Source organism: Cervus elaphus, chromosome 7, assembly GCF_910594005.1.
Source record: "Cervus elaphus chromosome 7, mCerEla1.1, whole genome shotgun sequence".
NCBI lineage: Eukaryota > Metazoa > Chordata > Mammalia > Artiodactyla > Cervidae > Cervus > Cervus elaphus.
Window position 1 is genome coordinate 1,699,374 of NC_057821.1, and position 22,527 is coordinate 1,721,900.

Below are 22,527 nucleotides of genomic sequence, written 5' to 3' on the forward strand. Positions count from 1 at the left end.
CGCCGTCCTCTTGGCTTAAAGCACAATCAGAGGAGGGTGCCGGCTCCTCTGATATAGTTGCAATAATTCTGAGATCAATTCCTATAGAAAATATTAAATGTCTCTCCTTGGATGAGGTCATCATATGTCCCTACCTGACTGCTGTAGACAAATGGATCTGAATTACAAATATTACTTTATCCAACACATGAAAAATGTCATCCCTCCTCAAAATATAGATGTATAGGCTTTCACAAGCCTCTACATTTTCTATGGTACATACTCTTCGTTTATAAAATACATACATACACAGATACATACACACACATAAATGAATACAGAAAATACCTAAGAGCTCATTTCCTTATCAGCCATTTCTTTCTGCTTTTGTTTGGCAAGGTGATTGCCCAGGATTCCCTCCTGTAAGATTCTGGCATTCCGTTCTCCAGAAAGCTGCTTCTAAGCGTCATGTCACTCTTCCATAACCTGGAGAGACACTATATGAAGTTTTTGGGCCCATATCATTAAAAGAAAAAAAAAAAAAACAGTTAAAAGCTTAGAAGCAGAATATAAAATATAGTTTAAAGGAAGTAGCCTTTTCAAGCACAAGGATCTTTATCTCACATGATTAACTCGGATCTTAATTTAAATGTCTGCTAAATTTATCACAGAGCAAAAACATGCAGATATATTATTGTGAAAGGAAATTTCTTTACAAAGCATTTAACTAGTTCCTTCACAGTCTCAAGCCAAGTTAGACTGCACTTTAACATTTAAAAAGCCAAAATTAATACATGGATTGGAATTAAGAAGATTATTTTGTCTAATGTATCAAAAGTGCCAATCATTATGTTAATAATTAATCTCAAGTTATATCCAACCCTCCACTCAGAAAACACATACAGAGCATCTACTAGAAGCCAAGAATAGCAAGAAACTAATCACTTAAACTATGCATGTCACAGTTCGTACCTAGGTTGAGATAACATTTTGTTTGAAATCTAAATAACACATATTAAATAAACGGGATATTATAAATAATATTGATGAAGTGGTGTTAGAAATTTGAAATTTTCAGCAACGATTACTCTACCTGATTCAGATCATTTCTCAGTCTTCAGTTCCATCTAGTGCTCTGAGAATGAGTTCAAGTTGCTGTTTCATTTCAGCTTTGTTACTATATTGGTCTTCCTTTCTTCTTAACTGCTCCCTAATTTTTTCATATAACATGTCAGCATTTCTTCTATTCTCTTCTTCTTGCTTTAAGGTCAATCTGCAAAATTTATAGAACTCTTCTTAAAAAAAAACAAAACATGAGACTATTCACTGCTGCAGTAACTTTCATTCCCTCTTCACAATGTTTAAAATAGTAAAATGGGGGGAAATACAGTGAAGAACACTTAATAATGATCACTGCTTTCATGCAGAGGGTTAAGAATAAAACAGCATACATATTTTTTTCTGTCTTGAGAAAAATGGCTACTTCATACTTCTGTGGGTGGAAATGAAAAGTAATCTAAACTTTCTAAAGAATAGTTTAGAAATATGGATCAAAGATCGTTTCTAAACGTTCTTATACTTTAACCAAATAATACACTATTATTAAAGAAAATGAATTCAAAATAATTAGAAATGTAGAAATGAATCTATAGAAAATATGTTCCTTGTGGGATTAAACATAACACAGAAAAGTGAAAAACAATCAAAAGTCAATCGGTTTGAATTGTGAATGAGGTTTCCGTTATGGTGGACTCCTGTATGATCATGAAAATGATGATTTGGAAAAATATACATTAAGTCATTAGAAGCATTCACTGTTAAGAACTTATATTATTTCCATGAATTTCACACTCCACAATACTAACGACGTATTCTTCCCTGTAAAATCCCAGAGGGTAAGTAAAAAATTTTAACACAGCTACGTCTCTGCAGTCTTAAAGTAAATAACAGTTCATATATTGCTTTAAAACTAGGATGTGCAGTATCTCAAGCTGCAAAGCTCTCGTTGCCACTCCACTTTCTGATGCCCTAACTGTGATTCACTTCTTTTCTCTCGGACAGTTCTTTCTGTAGCTCATGGACCTTATTTTCCAGTTTTTAAATTTCTCCTCTAAGTAGTTCACAGTGGCTTTTTTAAAGTTCTATTTATCTTTCACATGAAAGAATTGCATCCTGAATTTTCAACAAGCTAACACAATCTGCAACAAGAAGAAAACACATAGAAACAAGAAACACACTGATGTGAGTAATTTTTGAGTATAAAGGACTGTGTCTTTCATGTCCACTCCTCCATACACTGAACAAATATTGAGTGTCTATCAAGTGGAAGACATTATTCTAAGCTCTCCAGATAAAACAGATGACCCTGGCTCTTGTTTAGTTTGCAGTCTAGTAGAAGAGAAAGAGAAATGAAATAATGACATATATATATGTATATATAAAAAATTATAAATTCAGGTACAGTAAGAATGATCATAGGCTCAGCGTACACACTCACTTTCACTGTCTTTTAATACAAAACATATCTATAAGATGCACAGCACTGTAATATCCATAGCTCTAGAGCAGTCCTAGACAAGGTGAGCATGTATTACTACACTATACACAAACAGGCTTTGTACTGATATTTACACCACGGTCCTACTTTTATACCTCAAGCCAAGCGGTTCTACTTGCAATGTGGAAATCTTAGAGTAAAGACATCACCATCCTGGGAAGCACTTTCAGATGACTGAGTTCAGTCATTCAGGTAGCTCATGTCATTAATCTGTGCTTTGACCTACATATAAACAATACTGTTTCACAATGTCCTTAAAATATTTATAAAATATATTAACTGTACAAAGGTGATAAATAGCTCGTCATTAAATGAAAAACACACACTTCTTAAAAGGACAGATTTTTATCAAAACGATAATTTGATCAATACTGTTTCTAAATTAAGTTCTCAAAGTGTATGTCTCTACAACATATGAAGATTTTCTGTTTTGACACTATTCCTTTTACAAAATATTTTTTACTAGGATAATATTTTTTATAATTAACTTTTTTATTATACCTTATTCTTTTCATTAGATGTTTTCTTTGCAGCCCTAAAATAACAAATGATTCTTTTCAGGCTAATATTAAATACTTAAAAATACAAACAATATCTAAACTTTGACTTTATATAAAACCTTTGCACTAGGAAGTAATTTTTTACTAAAGTATTAAACAATAAATAAGAGTAGCATTAATGAACAAAAAAAAGTATATGAATAATACTAATAAAGCATTGAATTTAGATCAAAGGAAAAGGAAAAATATAACATTACTTGTGTTATTTGATAGGAAGCAGTATACCAGGGTTTTTGGCAGTTGTCATTTTCAGTAAGAACTACCTTTTACAGCAATAAAACCTATCTTGGAGTATTGCTTAATTCCTTATAAGAAAGAAACCCATTTTTAAGAAAACCATAATAACCATGACATTAGCCTTCTGAGGACTTCCTATGCAATTGTTATGCATTATGATAAGCACTTACCATATCTGAAGGCACTTTTGATCCTCACAGTTATTCTCGAAGACAGGTAATGCATGAGGTCCTCTACACGGGGAAAGATGGGGCACAGAGAGGCTGAGGACCATGTCCAAGCCCACAGCAGGTCACCAACAGACTCAGAATTCAAACCCAGGAAGTCTGGCCTCAACACTGCGGCTCCAAAGCATGCTGAGAAAGTGAGATTTAAAGAAGTCTTTCTAAGTAATATGATAGCAAATGAATCTATATTATTATTCCATGCCTAACAACAGCTATAAAAAATTAATGATTTCTGAATCTTAACATATTTCTAAAAAAATCAAACATCTTTCCATGTAGGCAATATTGGAAATCTACTTGCAATAAAGACTTGCTTTTTGTAAAGAAATTCATCAATAGGCATTCATGTAACCATTCTGCTCTTTCTTCATGCATCTGACATGCAATCATTGAGCACACAAGATGTGTTAATGACACTCTTAGTATGGGAAGCATGGTTTTAGTAATTTAGAACTTTATGATCCAAAAATAATAATTAATGAAAGATTGTCAATAGCTTTTTCTACTGAATATAAACAAAATTTCCCCTTTTCCCAGGAATCTATAAACAACATGAAGTTAATATGATGTGATGTTTCAGAGTACCTTACAAAACTGTAGCTACTCACAATAATACGATCATCCAGAATCACCAAGGAATGATTAAATCCTATTCAGTATAGCCTAAGTGTTTGTATATTCATGATTCTATAATTTAAAAAAATCTATGTATGATAGAATTAATTGAAGCAATCATCTGCATATTCAATTACATAAGAATATTACACTTCAGAACCAATGAACAAGCCCTTACCACAAAACTATATATGAACAGAAGTATTGTGTACAATTAGTTTACTGTAATAGTTGAAAGATAATGTCATACAATCAATAAGCTTTCTAACATTGGAAAAGGAAACAAGATTCAACTCAATAAACACGTCCTCTGCTGGCTCATTTCTAGTAGCATATATACACTAAAAGCTCCCCTGTGAATATAAAATAGGAAACTCCTGTGAACTCCCTATTCCCCTTCAGTTACCATCCAGTTCTCCACTGCCTGTCCCAGGAAATAGCGCCTGTGCAGCTGTTTACGTGTATTTGCTACAGTTCAGCTGCCAAGGGGACGAGGCCCTGAGACGACTTCCGGCCATAGGCCCTCGTCCTCACCTTACCCTTTTGCACTTAGGTGAAAAGTAACTTGCCTTACCCGAAAATAGGAGAAACACCTGAACTCAAAACCGAATTTTGTCCCTGTTTGTTTGAATTAATTCATGTATATTAAATCTACCAAATTTGAATTAGGAGATGATTTTTAATGTTATAAATGCTGGCTTCCCTTAAAAATATTTCCTCTCACTATATCTTAAACAGGGAGTCCCTACAGCACATTTGAAAGCTTTTTTTTTTTTTTAAAAGAACTAATATCTGGAGAACAGACAAACTTTATATTATGAAGGGCCAAAATCTATTAACACCAATCAGAAAGAGAAACCAATTCCTAAATTAATGCAAATTATATATAATGATACTGTTGTACATCAATACATATTATCTGCTTAAATTCAGTTATGTGTGTACTCAGTCCTGTCTGACTCTTTGCATCCCCTAGGACAGTAGCCTGCCCAGATCCTCTGTCCATGGGGACTCTCCAGCCAAGAACAGGGAGTGGGTTGCCACAACCTCCTCCAGGGGATCTTTCCAACCCAGGGATTGAACCCAGGTCTTCCAACAATACTGGAGTGTGTATCCCAGCCTTTTCACCGGGGGAATTTCCTCACCCAGGAATTGAACTGGGGTCTCCTGCATTGCAGGTGGATTCTTTACCAGCTGAGCTACATGGGAAGCCCCTGCATTCAGTTATATTAAATCCTAACAGCCACCGATGAAAGTGGATAAAGCATTTTTAATAATATTTACTGATTTCCCACCTGGAAATGAAATAAGTTATAAAGTTATTATTTGTACCCTAACAACAAATGTCCAATCTGGAAGGTTCAATTCTTTTAATAGGCAGTTGGGCTGATTCTATGATCTACTATCTTGCTGAATGTTCATCCCTAAGTCCATCCTAAAGGAGGTCAGTCCTGAGTGTTCATTGGAAGGACTGATGTGGAAGCTGAAACTCCAATACTTTGGCCACCTGATGCGAAGAGCTGACTCATTTAAAAAGACCCTGATGCTGGGAAAGACTGAAGGCGGGAGAAGAAGGGGACGACAGAGGATGAGATGGTTGGATGGCATCACTGACTCAATGGACATGAGGTTAGGTAAACTCCGAGAATTGGTGATGGACAGGGAGGCCTGGCATGCTGCAGTCCACAGGGTCACAAAGAGTTGGACATGAGTGAGCAACTGAACTGAACTGAACTGAACTGAAGTCAACTATGCTGAGATATCAGACAGAATGAATAGTCTTGGCATCAGTGACTGGCAATTTCAACAGAAAACCTTGACCACTGGCAATGATTTCTCTCTACACATATCTAGGTCAGGGACCATCATTGTCCTATTGTTCATAAATTCAACTCTTTAATCCTATGATTCGGTATTCGATCTCACCTTCTTTACCATGTAAAGAAATTATAAAAATGGAAGAAGTAAACAGTAGTCAGGAGAGTTTTTTGCCTCAATTCCAAAGACAAGCTATAAATTACAGTAGACTCTAACAATATTTTAAGTTTTCTAATCGAAGTGCTATAAAAACTTAAGTGATCATCTGTTGATTCTAAAAGTCTACTTTTGAAAGGTAATTTTATTTGTTATGAACTTTGTTGCAAACTGTATTATGTTGTTAAAGACTAGAAAATAGTATTAAACCAGAAATTTAAATTTACACTTTCACATACCTGTGAATGGTTATTTTCATCTCCATCAGATTTTTCTTGTTCTTCCTCTCATGTCATTTCTAAGTCTAGTTCTGCTGACAAATCTGTAAGTTTTGTTAAAATTACCTAGAATATTTAGATAAAAGACAGAATATTTAAGATATAGATTTAAAATATTGTATCAAATGACAGCTTATATCAATCTTAATCTTCAGCTGAATATTTACTTCTTTAAGAAACACTTCCAATGATCTAAAACTTCAAGAAGCCTTTTGGGAAATACCAGAATTCATCAGGTTACAGGCACACAAACATCTCAAAGATTCATTCATAAATTCATCCAAACATCAGGGAACAAAACAATCAGAAACCAAACAAAATTTCAAAATACTGGACAGACACATAAAGCCACAATATCTTCTCTTCTCTACTTCATAACAGGACCTTTATAACAACACGCCAAGCTTCAACTGCAACATTATTCATGGTTTACAAAACTCCTGTTAATTTTTTTTCCTTTTCTCAATTCCTTAAATTGAAATGCTTTTTTCCAAACAAATTATTTTTCAGCTTTTAAGACTCAGCGTGCTTTGTAAAGTTCTCCTTGATTATAGCTGTTTTTTCCCCAGATAAACAGGTATCTCTTTCCTCAAGCTCCTTAGGACTTTTTAGATTTTTCAAGTGTATCTTCATCACCTGAATGTAAGTTATTTCTTCACATGTCTACCCTCTTGGCTCTTAGACTGCAGAGGACAAGCTCTTAAAAATCACCCTGGTATACATAAGTATTTAGTTCTTTTATTCAATAATTATTTGGGGGGTTCCTGCTCAGTAATAGACACTGGACTTTAAAGACAAATGTAGATAAAGGGGGTCAGGGATGGCTTTTCATGAGAGACTGCCTGAGTGCAAACTTAGGCAGTTCACGGGAACAGCGGGCAGGTGAGGGAGCGCACGGAAGGCTGCAGCAAGACAGCGACAGAAGCGCACAGGAGAGGGTGAACATTTGCCCAGAGCGCAGGAACGCGTGAGGGGGCTTCAGCAGCAGCTCAGGATTCCAGAGCAAAGGACAGAAAGGGCGAGAGATGGAGAGTCAGGCGCAAGTCAGACTATGAAAGCATCACGCATCGCTGTAAGATGTTTACATATTAATGCGATTTGACGAGGGGTATACGGTCACATGTGCTTTTAAGACAGGTGACTCTAAACACTACAGGGGATGGAAACTGAAGGGCATACAAATAAATGGAGGGAGAAGAATCTGAAGGCATTAATAATGAAGAAAAAAAAAAAAAGTTGATGCAGGCCTATACTGGGGAATGTTTCCAGAAATATTTAGGATGTAAAACTTTCTAGGTCAAGTACAGAATAAATCTATATGAAATCAATATATGTACAAATGCTAGGACTCTAAAGGAGTAGACTCTGCCGGTTACTCTAGAAAAGGTAGCGACTGAGAAGAGACTGAGAATCTGCATGAACTGTCTGAAGTTGCTTCTATTTATTTGGTGGTTTTCCTATGTCACTTCTTCCAGTGTTGAAAGGATTCAGGTAGGTGATTTATTTGAATTTGTGCTTCTCGGACCTACTAAGCTCACTGAGAAACAAGAGCAAACAAGTCACTTGTAGAGATGTAAACACACACACACACACACACACACACACACTTTGAGTTGATAGCTTGTAGTCACTATTCTAGGAGATAACTAAGAATCTTGTAAATGCAAAGGTAACTTCTACAGGTGAGGAAAGAAATGAAAAAACAATAGGAGTGAAAAAAGAAACAGTGTATGATTTCTTACTAGAGCCCTGATTGTATGACCGATTGAAGGCACTAAATTAATTGGTATTCATGGACAACACCCTATTAGATGTGGTTACTCAATAAACTGGGCATCCCAGTAGAATAAGAATTGCTTTTCTATACACTGCTTTTAAATGATACAGCACTCCTCAAAACCAACATTCCTTCTGAACTATTAATTCATTACAAATAATAAAACAAGTTGATATATTAGACAGGTACAACTGAGGAGGTACTATGTAGCAATTTCCCATGCCTCCCATTATCACTGGGAAAGCCAAGTCTAAAATATATAACATCATAGAAAACACAAGAAATATTTTAGTATTTGGCTTCAGAGGTGCTCCTGCAGTCATACTGGATATAATTTATAGCTAATACTTATGAATTCAGAGCTATGCAAAGATATGGCTGTGAAGCCACATTTTGAGAAGGCAATGTCTAGATGTCTACCCAGGTCTCCCAACTAGATGCAAAATTCTACATATAATCCTGCTACCCACTCTCAGGTATGCGACATGATAGCCTAAATGAATTTACTTTCTCCTAACTCTCTTTGTCATGGATTGTCTTACTATGGTCAGAGGAAGAATGCAAACACCTTTCTAAGAAATACTGTTTGGCTGCAGGTTGCATAAAAGGAGTAAGCACACAGTAGGTTTTGCCACAACATCTAATTTTGGAAATGTCGGTGCCCACGTGGCCCAGGGCTGAGTGCTCTGGGCTTCTTCACTGCCTTGTTTGCTTTCTCTGTGTTCTGGCAGCTGAGACTTGCACAGCTGATGGAGCATGTGATTCCCTACCAGAAACACCACTCCAATATTCACCTTTTCTTTATCTATTAAGTTTGTCAAGGGAGTGTGTAATTTCCTCGGTTCTGTCTTGTCACAGCAAAAATTTGAAGCAACAGACGTTAAACCTCTCGGCGCGTCACAGCTCTCTGAAAGTGTTAGAGCTCCATGTTACAGCTCAGTTTTATTTGGAAAATACATCCTGGAGGTGTGAGGGCATGCCGACCCAGAAGACGCAAAGAGAAGAGAGGGAGAGAGAGAGAGAGTCAAGAGCGCACACGCATGGGGGAGACACCCCCGGCCCTTTGGTTCCTCTTTATCTAGGTTTTTTTCCTCCCCATGTGCTTGCCCCCTGTAAATTGGGCAAGCCAGGAGTGCTGTTTGTTCTACCTGAGGTCCTCACTCCGGTCCTCGGACCTTCCTTTGTTCTATCTTTGTGGGCTCTACCCTTCCTTGTCTTTCAGCCACCGCTGTTCTGGACTCTTTTTTCCTATTCTAACGACCTAACAAGGTCATCTGTTCCAATTTTGTGGATGCTGACTGATTTTTGGTCATTGGTTGTGAAATCAACAGACACTGATCATCAACTTGCAAATGCCCGGCTCTTTGACAAGTCTCATTACTGAGGCTCAAACTAGTAGAATCCCAATCTGAAAAATCTGAAAACAAAGTCTCCATTTATTAGAATGTGAGTAAGAATACAACTCTGACTACCTCCTACAAACTCTTATGTCAGAGAATCACTTCCACGTCCTCCTCTCCCCTCAAACTCACTACTCCTTCACTGCTTATTGTATCTTATACATCACTGCTATTCATGAAGAGATGCTAACTAGTGTCTCATTTTTTCTAATTTTTACTTTTCTAGTATGACTTACATCGATTCACTCAATCTGTTCCCTATTCTGTATTCCATAAGAACTTTATGAATAATTTAATTGCCACAAAATTATTAGATATTAAAAATCTTGCATGTTTCAAAATCAGTGTAGTGTTTATTGAAAATGACAACTCTAGCATTTAGGGAATAAATCCTATTCATCTGTTTTGTTTGAAAACTTAGTTTGGTTTGCTACATCATGCTAATGCTTCAAAGGATTTCTGTGAAACAACTGCCAAAAAATCAGTTATCTTAAATAAAAGAAAAAGAAAGTCAATGCCTTCCATATTCAAATTAATCTAGTTCAAATAACAAATATCAATACAGCAAATACCTTTGATGCCTGAGAGTTACTTAGAGTGGCTGGGGTTTCCCCTACTTCTAGCACCACCACCCTTCTCCCCAACCCCCAGTCTTCTCTGGAGCAACAATGATTTTATCTCTTTTCAATGTAAATACACTGAAGCCATCTAGAAGGAATTCTCTGAAGTGTCCTCATCAACTCCAAACTCACCTCCGTAAGGACTTACTTTCTTCCTTTCCTCCTTTCACTAGAATCTCTCTTCTCCAAAGGATAATCTCTGGATCTATGGTCTTAATTCTTCCCCCTTTACAGTCTTTCTATGGATCATCTCCACCACTTCTTTTTCCCTTTGCTTAGCAATGGTATCTTACACCTGTAATTGCTACTTCAACTCCTTGCTTCCCTCTGGCTATAAACACGCTCGGAAAGAAAAATAAAATAATGCTTTTTCTTGATCCTGTTATGTCCTGCACTATCCAATGCTCTTCTTCCAGATGTCTCTAAAGGCAAGGCTATACCCTAGCTACTCAGAGAGCTTGTTAGAAACACAGAATCTCAGACCTCCTGCTCAGCAAGTGCACTTCCCACAAGGTCCCCAGGCAACTAATTCAAGTGTGAGAAACTCTGGTCGACACTGAGTCTGCTTCTACATGACTTCAACTTAATTTATTCTTCTAAAATCTTAGCCTCAACTTACTCTCACTCTACCCTCACTTTGGAGACACTTCCCTCCAAACTGAAACTGCATTAGAAGTTGGAAACTTCCCAGTGGACACTGTATCAGGTTGTAGGTTCCCTGATCTCCCTATCATGACCCCTGCTCTCTCCTTTCCAGTTCTCTTGTTTTGGCCTACGTGACACCATCCTATAAAGAAGTAACATTTCATATGACATCAATCTGCACACATTTACAGATGAGTACCTATGCCCGTGTTCCTGCACAGAGGCTTGCACACAGCTCTGCACGCCCAGGGACCTCAATGCTGAATGCCTTCTAACAGCCAGGAGAACAGTAAGATGGGGAAAACTCTGCTGTTCTTCTTGGACAAGCTCACTTCAGTTTCATCGCCCATGTCAAGGACTCTCCCTTTTGCTAAAGTCCTATCTCATTCCTTGCCACCTTCCCCAAAGACCCTTGCTTCCATCTCCTTTACTTCATTTCCTCCCTGTGCCCTATGCCTCCCTCATCCTTCATCCCCTCTTTCCTCTTATTTCTCAACCTTCCTGAGGTTGTAGAATATCTTGAAACAGAACTAATATATTTTTTTCCTTTTGGCCATGGATCAGATGGAATCTTAGTTCCCTGACCAGGGATCGAACCTGCACCCCCTGCATTGGAGAGTCTTAACCGCACAGAGACTTAACCATTGGAACAGACCACCAAGGAAGTCCAGGAACTCATAACTTAGCTCCTGAAATGGCAATCTCAATTTAATCTGTGGCTGACACCTGATAAGATACACTATTTCCCTCCTCGTCTTTTTCGTCACTAGATGTCCAACAGGTGATTTTCTCTGGCTATTAGAATATGTCAGCAGTCCCATTTTAATTTACCATTCTGTCAATGAGTTTTCTATCAAATCCAGTTCTTACCTTCTACTTGTCCATTTAATGTCTTTTTTCCTCTTTGGCCAGCAGCTCCAGATAAAGGATCCACATACTTCTGTGGAAGGCTCCCAGAGATACTCTGTTAAAATTAATACTCAGGTGCTTGAAGATTTCCTAAACCCTTTCTAAGAAAATATCCTGCTTTTAAAAACTGCCCACATTTAACCCGGTAAGACAGGTTTTGCCAAGATCCCACAGCTGGTAAGTGTCAGAACCAGGATGCTGACTTCAGGCACAGTGCTGGATCACCAGGCAGCAGCCGCCTGCAACGAAGAGAGCAGGCCCTTCCTACCTCCTTCCATTGGTGCCACCTTCAAACACGGCACCCTTACTTCCTGTTTCTTCAAGTACGATTGCCATAAAGGTACTCTGCACATCCAAAATGCTTTGTATTATTAGCATAGAAGTGAAAGTCGCTCAGTTGAGTCTGACTCTTTGCGGCCCCCTGCACTATACAGTCAATGGAACTCTCCAGGCCAGAATACTGGAGTGGGTAGCCTTTCCCTTCTCCAGGGGATTTTCCCAACCCAGGAATCAACCCGGGGTCTCCTGCATTGCAGGCGGATTCTTTACCAACTGAACCACCAGGGAAGCCCTTGTTAAAACATCACTAAAGCAAACTGCTGTTGTCATAAGCCCACATATTTATCACTACCCCCCACGCTTTTGTGTCTCTTGAAATGTTCCTTGCAGATCAACTAGACAATCCAAATGCAGTAATACTTTCAAGTTTCAAGAACTATCTTTTCAAGGCTGTATAGAAAAAACAAACAAACAAACCACCATTCAGCCTGTTTCTGACCCTCTCTAGCAGTTTTACACACACACACACACATGCACCAAAGAAACAGACATGTGGCTGGCACGCTGGGACTGACACACACACTACACACTATTGTGAACGAACGAGGGCCAACTGTACAGCACAGGGGACGCCACATTCTGTGACAGCCCGTATGGAAAAAACGTTTCTAAAAAGAGCAGATACACATATAGACACATAACTGATTCACTTCGATCCACAGCCAACACTGAGACAATATCATAAATCAGCTCTACTCCAGTAAAACGGAGGGGAGAACAGAGGGAAGAAACACAAACATTTGGCTACAGACTGACCTGGAACAATGCAGCAGTTTTTAGATAAATGTCATTTCAGAAGCCAAAGTCTTGGGTAGGAAAATCAGGATATTGTCATTATCCTCAAATTAAAAACAATTAGGAGCCCAGAGGCGGCAGGGCCCAGGCACTGGCCAAGCCCACCGCTCTCGCCTCGCACCTTACTCCTGGCTCCCGGCCGGTCCCTCACAGAAGGGGCCCGGGTTCCAAGGCCAGCTGCCCGCCCCTCAGGAGAGGACGACCGCCCGCCCTCCCGGCTCACAGGGCCCCGGGGCGCCGGCGCCCGTTTCCCAATGACAGGGCCCCGTTTCTGTCTCACACGCCCCCTGCGGTGCGGGCTCGGCTCGCCGCTCCCACGTTCCCAGCTCACGCTCCCGGCTCCCCGCCCCGCCAGGCTCGCCGCTCACCCGCCGCCCTCGCCCCAGTGCGCCTGCGGAGCTCCCGGGTCTCACCCCCGACGCAGGCCCGCGCTCCCCGGCCGCCCGCCCCGCGCAGGCGCCCACCTGACTCACCGCCCACACGACCCCACGACCGGCAGGAGCCGGCGGCTACTCACCGCTCACACGCCCTCTGCGCCCCGCGGACCCTCGCAGTGGCTCGGCTAAGCTCTCCGCCGGGCGCCTGGGCGGAGTTCTGCCAGAAGGCCGTGGAGCCGCCCGGGAGCTGCCCCGCGCGGCCGAAGGAAGGCTGCCTGAGGCGGGGCGCCGTGAGGGCGGGGGCGGGCGGGCGCCTCCTGGGGCCGCTACTCTGGGGCTGCACAGCCGCGAGCGGGATGGCGGTTGTGCTTGTGGTTCCACTCCGTGGCTGTGGGCGGGTCGGTTTCGGTGGCTTCCCGCGCGCGGGGGTCGCTGCCATTTCCTCAGCACCCCTCGCCGCCCTGCTTCCTCGAAGCCGCTGTGAGCGTGGGCTGCGCGGTGGGCGTCTCGCCCCGGAGACGCGCGCGGAGAGACCGGGAGACGGGCGGTTGGAGCTCAGGTGCCAGTTACCCCGCAGAGGTGGGGACGGGGTAGCCCGGGCGTTAGGGCCGCGCCCTGAGGGCTGCGGTGTGGGTAGCCCCCCCTCCCCCCACCCCAGAGGCCGGCCAGGCAAACACCCTCCGTTCCCGCCGGGGAAGGGCGGGCCGCAAGGGGGCTCTGGGGCGGGAGGTTCGCTCTTCACTCACAATGCTTTTCAGAGGAGCGATGGGATTTCTCTGTGTTTAGATAGCTGTCGCAGTGCTTATGGCTCATCTGGTAAAGAATCTGCCTGCAATGTGGGACACCTGGATTCAATCTCTGGATTGGGAAGATCCCCTAGGGAAGGGAAAGGCTACCCACTCCACTATTATGGCATGGACTGCCACAGAGAGTTGGACTGAGCGACTTTCACTTCACTAATTAAGGGGCTTCCCCATATTTAAGGGGCTTCCCTCATAGCTCAGTCGGTAAAGAATCTGCCTGCAAAACAGGAGACCCAGGTTCAATTCTTGGGTTGGGAACATCCTCTGGAGAAGGAAATGGCAACCCACTCCAGTATTCCTTCCTGGAGAAACCCATGGACAGAGGAGCCTGGCGGTCTGTAGCCCATGGGATTGCAAGAGTCGGACACGATTTAGGGACTAAACCACCACGCAGTCCTTAGGGGAATGGATCAGATAGAAAAAAGATTGGTCTGAGTGGGTTATGATAGACAGCACGAGAGATGGATGTGGTCAACAGGCTGGTGGGGGGTCACTGAACACCGTGTCCTGAGACGACAGGTCTTGTAGGTACAAGGACAGGGGTGGAGTTGATAGGAATACCGGGGGAGGGGAAGGACCGCGTCTCTGGAGGCTTCTCTCAGGAAGCAGAGTAAACATCTGGCGGTCATCAGGGAGAGCCTTTGGGTAAGGTGAGTTTTGTTTTGAACATTCAAGAGCACTTAATCTAACACTTGGGCCATTTAACAGATGGGGAAGCTGAACCACTTGAATTACGCATCAAGTTAATGGGCATGTCTGAACTTGCAGTTGTTGGAAGCAGAGCCCCAGCTTGAATTCTGTTCCAGTCTGTTATTCTTGCAACTTCAGGCAGTTACCTTATCTAAAAAGTTAGGAGACCACAGTGGGAGGTTCACTGCAGACAGATCGCAGAGGGGTTGTTGTTGTTCAGTCCCTAAGTCATGCCCCAGTCTTTATGACCACATGTACTGAGGCCTGACACCAGGCTTCCCTGTCCTTCCCTGTCTCCCTGAGTTTACTCAAATTCAGGTCCAGTGGGTCAGTGATGTCATCCAACCATCTCACCCTCTGTAGCCCCGTTCTCCTCCATCATATCCTCAATCTTTCCCGGCATCAGGGTCTTTTCCAATGAGTCAGGTCTTTACATCAGGTGGCCAAAGTATTGGATCTTCAGCATCAGCATCAGTCCTTCCAAGGAATATTCAGGGTTGATATCCTTTCAGATTGAGTGGATTGATTTCCTTGCTGTCCAAGGGACTCTCAAGAGTCTTCTGTAACACTACAGTTCAAAAGCATCAATTCTTTGGTGCTCAGCCTCCTTTATGGTCCAACTCTCATATCCGTACATGCCTACTGGAAAAACCATAGTTTTGACTATAGGGACTTTTGTCTGCAAAGCTCTCTAGGCTTGTCATAGCTTTTCTTCCAAGGAGCCAGGGTCTTTAAATTTCACGGCTGCAGTCACCATCCACAATGATTTAGGAGCCCAAGAAAATAAATCCTGCCACTGTTTTCATTTTTGCCCCATCTATTTGCCATGAAGCGATGGGACCAGATACCATGATCTTAGTTTTTGAATGCTGAGTTTTAAGCCAGATATTTGAGAAGGGTGGAGGCTTTCCAATATGTCCCCACTAGGGTGGGAAGACTAGGTCACACGGGAGGAAAGGAGCCCAAAGGTGCAGACAGTGCCCACAGGTGCTGGCTTTTCAGACTGTTAGTCCGGCTGTCTAGTTCGCTTAGACTTGAAGTGTTGGTTTCCCTCTTTGGGAAGCGGCAGGGTGGAGGGGGGTATTCAGGGATGAACTTAGAAGTGTAAAATCACTGGCTTTTCTGGGTCTTAGAGGACGTCAGTGCACCTTTTCTTGCAGTTGTGGCTGCCTTTGGGGGCTGGCCACTGGGACAGCTGAGTTGGAATTAGACTAAGAATTGGTCTTGATCTGATTGACACCTCACACCCTGAACCCACACATGCTTTCAAGAATCATTCCTTCCTGCCAGATGGTAGCTGGTTTAGAGCAGGGACTCTGCCTTGTTCATTCCAGAATCCCTCATGGTTAGGTGCTGTGTTTGGCAAATTGGAATGATGCACTTTGTATCTGCAGAACTGATCAGCGTTTGAGTCTTTAGGAAAATTATCTTGAGTTTCCAGGGGCTTACAGCTGGAGGTGGGAGCAGAAAATGATGCAATTCCCAGGGTAAATTTTAAAAATTTAAGTCTCAAAAAAAAAAAATAAATAAAAATTTAAATCTGAAAACTCGGTTGTATCCTTACAAGTTTATTTCATACTTATCTTTTGTATACCTGCTGATCTCCTAATCGTGCAAGAGTTTCAGCTGTCCTTTAAAATAATATTTCTGATAAAAGGAATACTTAAGTGAATTCTAGTAAATCAGACTTTTCTATGATATCTTTTTAACTAGTTGATGAAAGAGTAGGTAAAAGTCATGTTTCCATTTTTCATTAGAAATCATTTCTTACATCCAAGCAGCATTAAATAGTGTAATTTTATAGTTATACCCGTAGTGCTAAAGCATCTTTTTTTTCTTTTGCTAATGCATTTATTTTGGCTCTAACAGTAGATGAGTTGCTTATCATTGTTTTGTTTTGAGGTTTCTTTTTGTTTGTTTGTTTCTTTGTTTTTTGGTTTTCATTGTTATAGCATTATTGGGTTTTATTTTGGTAAAAATTTTAATTGAAATATAGTTTATTTACAGTGTTTCAGGCATAGGGTCTGCCTGTTGAGAAACATTGTGTAGCATTTATGAATTTTATAATTCTAGTATTTTTATACTTCCAAGGGAAATTGTTTTAGAAATTTGTCAAAGTAGAAAGTGGAAAAACTCGTTTTACCGTTCTGTTTTCTATCCTAGCAGTGTGTAGGTTGTTTTTTTTTTTTTTGGTAGTAACCTTTTAAGATCCTTTTCCAATATAGTAAGTTATTTTCATGCTTTTGTCATGTGTTATTACTTCTGTTGACTGTTGGTTTTTTGTCATTAGTTTTATTGAGGTATAATTTATCTATAACACAATACACATTTTAATAGAGTTTTGACAAATATATGCAATCCTTATAACCAGCAACCCAACCAAGATTTCTGCTATCCCAAGGATTCCCTTTTCTCTTTTGTGGCACTGGCTACTTCCCATCTGCAGCCTTAGGCAGCCAAGGATTTTCTTTCCCCTACAGATTATCTTTGTCTTTTTCATTGTATTTCTGGAGTCCACATGCCAGCAATAGCAAACTCCTCTGTACAGGGCCAGTTAGAAGCATACAGTGTGTGCTCCTTTCTGTCTGACTTCTCAGTCTTTAAGATTATCCTTAATGACTATATTGATTGTGTATTTTGTTGGTAATTCATTCCTTTTATTTTTGTTAATTGTGGTAAGTGATACAAAACTAAATGTTGCCATTTCTAACCATTCTTCTGTGTCCACGTCAGTGGCATTAATTATATTCCCATTGTGCAACCATCATCTCTATTTCCAAAGCTTTTTCATAACCCCAAATAAACTCTATAGCTTTTAAGCAGTGACTACCCACTCTCCTACCCCCTCAGCCTGGTAGCCTCTAATCTACTTTGCTTCTATGAGTTTGCCTATTCTAGACATTTCAGATAAGTTGCATCATACAATATTGGTCCTTTTGTGTCTGGCTTCTTTCACTAAGCAGTGTTTTCAAAGTTCATGTTGTTGTATCTATCAGCATTTTCCTTTTGACTGAGTAATTTTCCATTGACTAGACATACTTTGTATGAACATAGGTTTTCAGTTCTCTTGAGTGTATACCTAGAAGAGGAATTGCTGGATAAGATGGAAATTCGAAATTTGACTTTTTGTGGACTCACAAGGCTGTTTTCTATAGGGCTGTACCATTTTACATTGCTACCTGCATTGGACAAGGGTTCCAGTTTCTCCCCATCCACTCCAACACTTGTTATTATAGCCATCTTAGTAAGTGTGGAAGGACTATTGGTTTTTCATAAGATACATAAGCAAAGACTGTTGTTACCAACTTGGTGGGGGAATTAATGAGTGTAATTGTATATGTTCCAGGAGGATGGACTGAAGCAAGTTCTGGAGGAGATGAAAGCCTTAGACGAGCAAAACCTACCTGATGGGTAAGTTGGTAAGTTGATATTTTAAAACAGTTTAAGAAATATGATATTGATGTCAGATCATCTTAACATTATTTTTTAGATGATTTGTTTGTGTTTTTTTTTTTTTTTTAATTCTCTGTGAGCCTGGCCATACCCTAGCTATACAGAAGTAGAAGGATTTGTGTTAATGATTGTTATGTCTCTAGGGACAAAATAGTGCTTGGCACATGGTAGATGTTCAATAAATACTTCTTCTTTGACTGGTGTGACTTGAAAGGAATTAGGGTGGATCCAAAAGAGATGATCCAGGAGCAAGTAACAGAGCTGATGAGTAAAGTGCATTGTTCCCACTGCTTGTTTTCATCAGTTGAGGCCTTAGTGGGCTTAAAGGGAGAACAGGCAGTTTGCAAATTTAGCAAACTGTGAAAACTTGACTGAATTTGGCTGGGAACTCTTTCTGCAGAACACTACAGCTTGGTAGGCTAGAGGGTTCTGGAGTTGCAGACTGTTTAGAGCCAAGCATGGTAGTTGGCACAGGGGAGAATTTGAGCTGAATGACAAACTTCAGAGGACCTGTGACTGGGTGAAGAATAAGACACAAGAGTACTGACTGCTGGTGGGAAAATGAGTTATTGAGAGCTCATCCTGGAGAGAAATATGTCTGCAACTTGAGATTTCGTCCCTGGCCTTGTTCGGTAGTGTTTTCATCAGTTAGTTGGGCATAGAAATCGGTAGCATGTTGTTAGGGTGTGTGGAGTACACAGAACAGTAGGAACACTTTGCAGTGACTGTGTTACTGATGATGAGGAACTGATGTGCAAGAGGTCTGCAGTAAATGTAAGGGAAATGGAAAGTCCTGCACTCAGGTTCCCAAGTCCTTCATTTGTTCCTGCAACTCAGCAGTTATGAGCTGATAAAGGGCTCTGATGTTTCAACTGTAAACAGCAGAATCAAGAGGTTTGCCCCCATGGCCCTCAACAGTGTCATGCGGAAGGCAGGTGTTAAATGCAGGTAAAGCGGGTCAGAGTACCTGCTGTGAAGGAAAACACCATACTGGGAGGAGAGTCATGCACTGAAAATATTGGTAGATTGTGAAATCTGGGAAATTCTTTCCGAGGAATAGACTCTTCAGCTGGAGCCTGAAGAAGCGGGTTTTAGCGAGGAAGTAACTGTGGGCAGGGAGCATTCTAGTTAGAGGAAACAGCATGTGCAAAGGCCCTGAGTCTTGAAAGAGGGTGGAATGCCCAGGGACCTGGGCCTTCCCAAAGGCCAGTGTGGCTGGAACTTAGTGAGCAGGCCGAGAGCAACACCAGGGGAGATTTCTAAGCATGTGGGGCAGGTGGTGGCATGTTTGTGTTCTAAGGTCATCTAAGGACGACCCTGGTCCCATGTGGATAGGGGATGGTGGGATCGAGAGGGAGGATGGTGGTCATGCAGGTGACAGGAGAGGTGAGCCAGACCAGCGGGAAGGAGAACAGTTTACACAGCTGTTTAGGAGGTGAATGAACAGGCCTTGGTCCAGTAAGGGAATGATTTTCCTCTACTCATACCATGAGGAAAATCAGGATGCAAAATTCTGTGCCCTATCCTCCTAGTTTGGTTCTGGGTGGGACACCACTATCATCAGTTTCTGGTTAAAATTGTTTGTCAGAAGAAATATATTCCTATTTAATTGCTCACATGGAAATGTGAATTTTTTAAGGAAGTTCTTGTGTACTGAATCAAGTACTTTGATGTTAAGTTGGGTGTATTTTATTTGTGCTATTCATTATAATCAAGAGCACATTGTAAGCACTGTGGAAAATAAATCTAACATTTCTAGAATGGCAGAAGTGTCTAGAACAGATCTAGAAGACATGGTACATCTATATACGTGGTAGAGATCTAGAAGACATGGGACATATATTTTGCCTCTATTTTCAGGGTCTGGAGCAGGCACATACATTTTGTATTTATCGGTTCCTTTTAACACTCTAAAGTAGATATCTATTAATTCTGTACGTCTGGTTTTGTTTTGTTTTCTTTTTTTTTCAATTGTGGTTAAGATACACAACAGATAGCTCAGTGGTAAAGAATCTGACTGCCAACGCAGGAGATGCATTCCCTGGGTCGGGAAGATTCCCTGGAGAACGAACTGGTGACCCACCCCAGTTCTCTTTCCTGGAAAATTCCAAGGACAGAGGAGCCTGGCAGGATATAGTCCATGGTGTCAAAAAAGGTGGACATGACTGACTGAGAACACATACCATACAGTGTATTCTAAACATTCATAGTGTCATATAGCTATCACCACCAGTACCTTCTCCAGAATTCTTCATTTTACAAAACTGAAACACCATACCCAGTAAACAATTGTATATGTGATTGGAAAGGATGATGCTTGTCTGATATCTAAGGAGACACATATTTTATAGGGTAAAGCCAAAATTTTCTCCCTCTCTGTGTAAAGGACCCTAAAGTACAAACATGCCCAGAGTTGAAGATAAAGAACTATTTCTTGGATGAGTGGAGGAGCACTTGACTTTAGAGTCCTTTGCTCACTTTCTGGGAATGAGGATTTGAAAGTATTGATATCATAGAAAGAGGACTTCGTAGGATGAGAGCATGATGTGAGGCCATAATCTTATGCACTGTGATATTTGATCTCTTATCCCATCATGAAAAAGGGATTCTAAAAAGTGAGGCAAAGATTGTCTTTTGGAGACAATGGAAATTAATCAGTGTACAAAACCCAATGTGCCACGTGGCTAAACAAGAGAATGGGATTGTGATCCTAGGCAAATTAGTTAGGTATTTATTTATTTATTTAATTTAAGTTTGTGCACATAGCTTGCAGGATCCTAGTTCCCTGACCAGGGATTGAACCTGTGCCCTCAGCAGTGAAAGTGCAGTGTCTTAAACATTGGACCACCAGGGAATTCCCTGACCCTTTTCTATTTCATCCTATTAGCAAAAGCTCTGAGGTGGAGGCAGGTAGGTTAACTACTAACACAAATGACTAATAACCAGTATGGCCTCAGTTTTTAGCTGGCTTTGAAAATGTGACTTGTTCTCAGTAGACATTCTTTTCCTTAAATGTTTTACCAGGAATAACGCAAAGTCAGGAGGACGGGGTGATTTGGTCCCAGCCATCAAGTTTCGACACTGTCCTTTGCTAAGAAGTCAGCGCTGCGCTGGAGCCTGCCTGTGAGCTTCTGTGTTTGCGGGGGTGGCAGGGAGCAGGGGGCGTTCCCGTCCCAGGGGGTGGCAGAAATTCTTGGCGATGTCTCTCTTCTATGAGCATTCAGAATTTTCTCTTTGTTTCATTTTAAATGTTTTTTATCATGGAAAGTTGCAGTATTCTTAAACTAGGGAATAATATTACAGCCCCCCATGGAGCCATCATATAGATCAAACAGTTCTTAACATCTTGCCATAATTGCTTCGTCTTGTTTTATGTGTCTAGGCTAAACATTAGGCACTTTACCGCTGAATAGTTCTGTGTGCATCTTTAAGAAATAAGGCCCTCTGGGGCCTTTTCTCACTGTATAGTTGACCTGTGACCACTGTGTAACTCTCCTGTCTGGAGCAGTGACCGTCCCTTCACAGCATCCATCCAGTCTGCTCCTCTTTTCCCTGTTGTCCCGAAGGTGTCCCCTTGCAGTGGTCTGTTTGCCTCCGGAACCAAATCAGATCCACTTGTTACCTTCTGGTGGATCAGTCCTAAGCCTTTCCTCATCAAGACAACTTCTGATCCAATGCGGTATTAATGTTCCAGGCATGACCGGCTGCTTCGGATTAGAGCCCTCGGGTGGGGTTATGGCAGTGTCTTGCCAAGGCCTTTACAATTTCACATGTCTGCTGAAGAGATAAGTTAGCACTCTTGTTCAAATCTGTAAAGTCGGAAACTGGCTGAGCTTCTGGCTCAGCTTCTACAATACTATTTATAGTACTTGTCTTTTTGTTTTAACCTTTGATTTTCAGTAGTTTTTGGTCTGTTTGAGAATGGTAGTAGTAATTCTAAATGCTGTATGGAAAACTACTGTTAACAAAATAAAGGGTCCCGTTATGTTAGTTGCTAGAGATCCATCAATAGGCTGCAAAACTGGCATCATTATTTGGAAATTTTTCATAAAATATGTGTGTGTACATACTTTGCTTGGGGCTTGCCAGGTGGCACTTGTGGTAAAGAACTTGCCTGCCAAAGTAGGAGACGTAAGTGATGCGAGTTCGATCCCTGGGTTGGGAAGATCCCCTGGAGGAGGGCTTGGCAACCCACTCCAGTATTCTTGCCTGGAGAATCCCATGGACGAGGACCCTGGTAGGCTACAGTCCATACAGTCACAGAGAGTCGGACACGACTGAAGAGACTCAGC

General features: G+C 41.3%; 1 long non-coding RNA gene across 1 annotated transcript; it reads right to left on the reverse strand.

The window, feature by feature from the left end:
* Nucleotides 1-130: 130 nt before the first annotated feature.
* On the reverse strand, nt 131-12,052 carry LOC122696868. Its single transcript, XR_006341929.1, has 6 exons — nt 11,740-12,052; nt 6,389-6,493; nt 3,504-3,689; nt 2,624-2,758; nt 1,073-1,252; nt 131-465 (listed from the first exon to the last, which is right to left on the reverse strand). It is a non-coding gene; the product is annotated as an uncharacterized LOC122696868 (long non-coding RNA).
* Nucleotides 12,053-22,527: the final 10,475 nt, after the last annotated feature.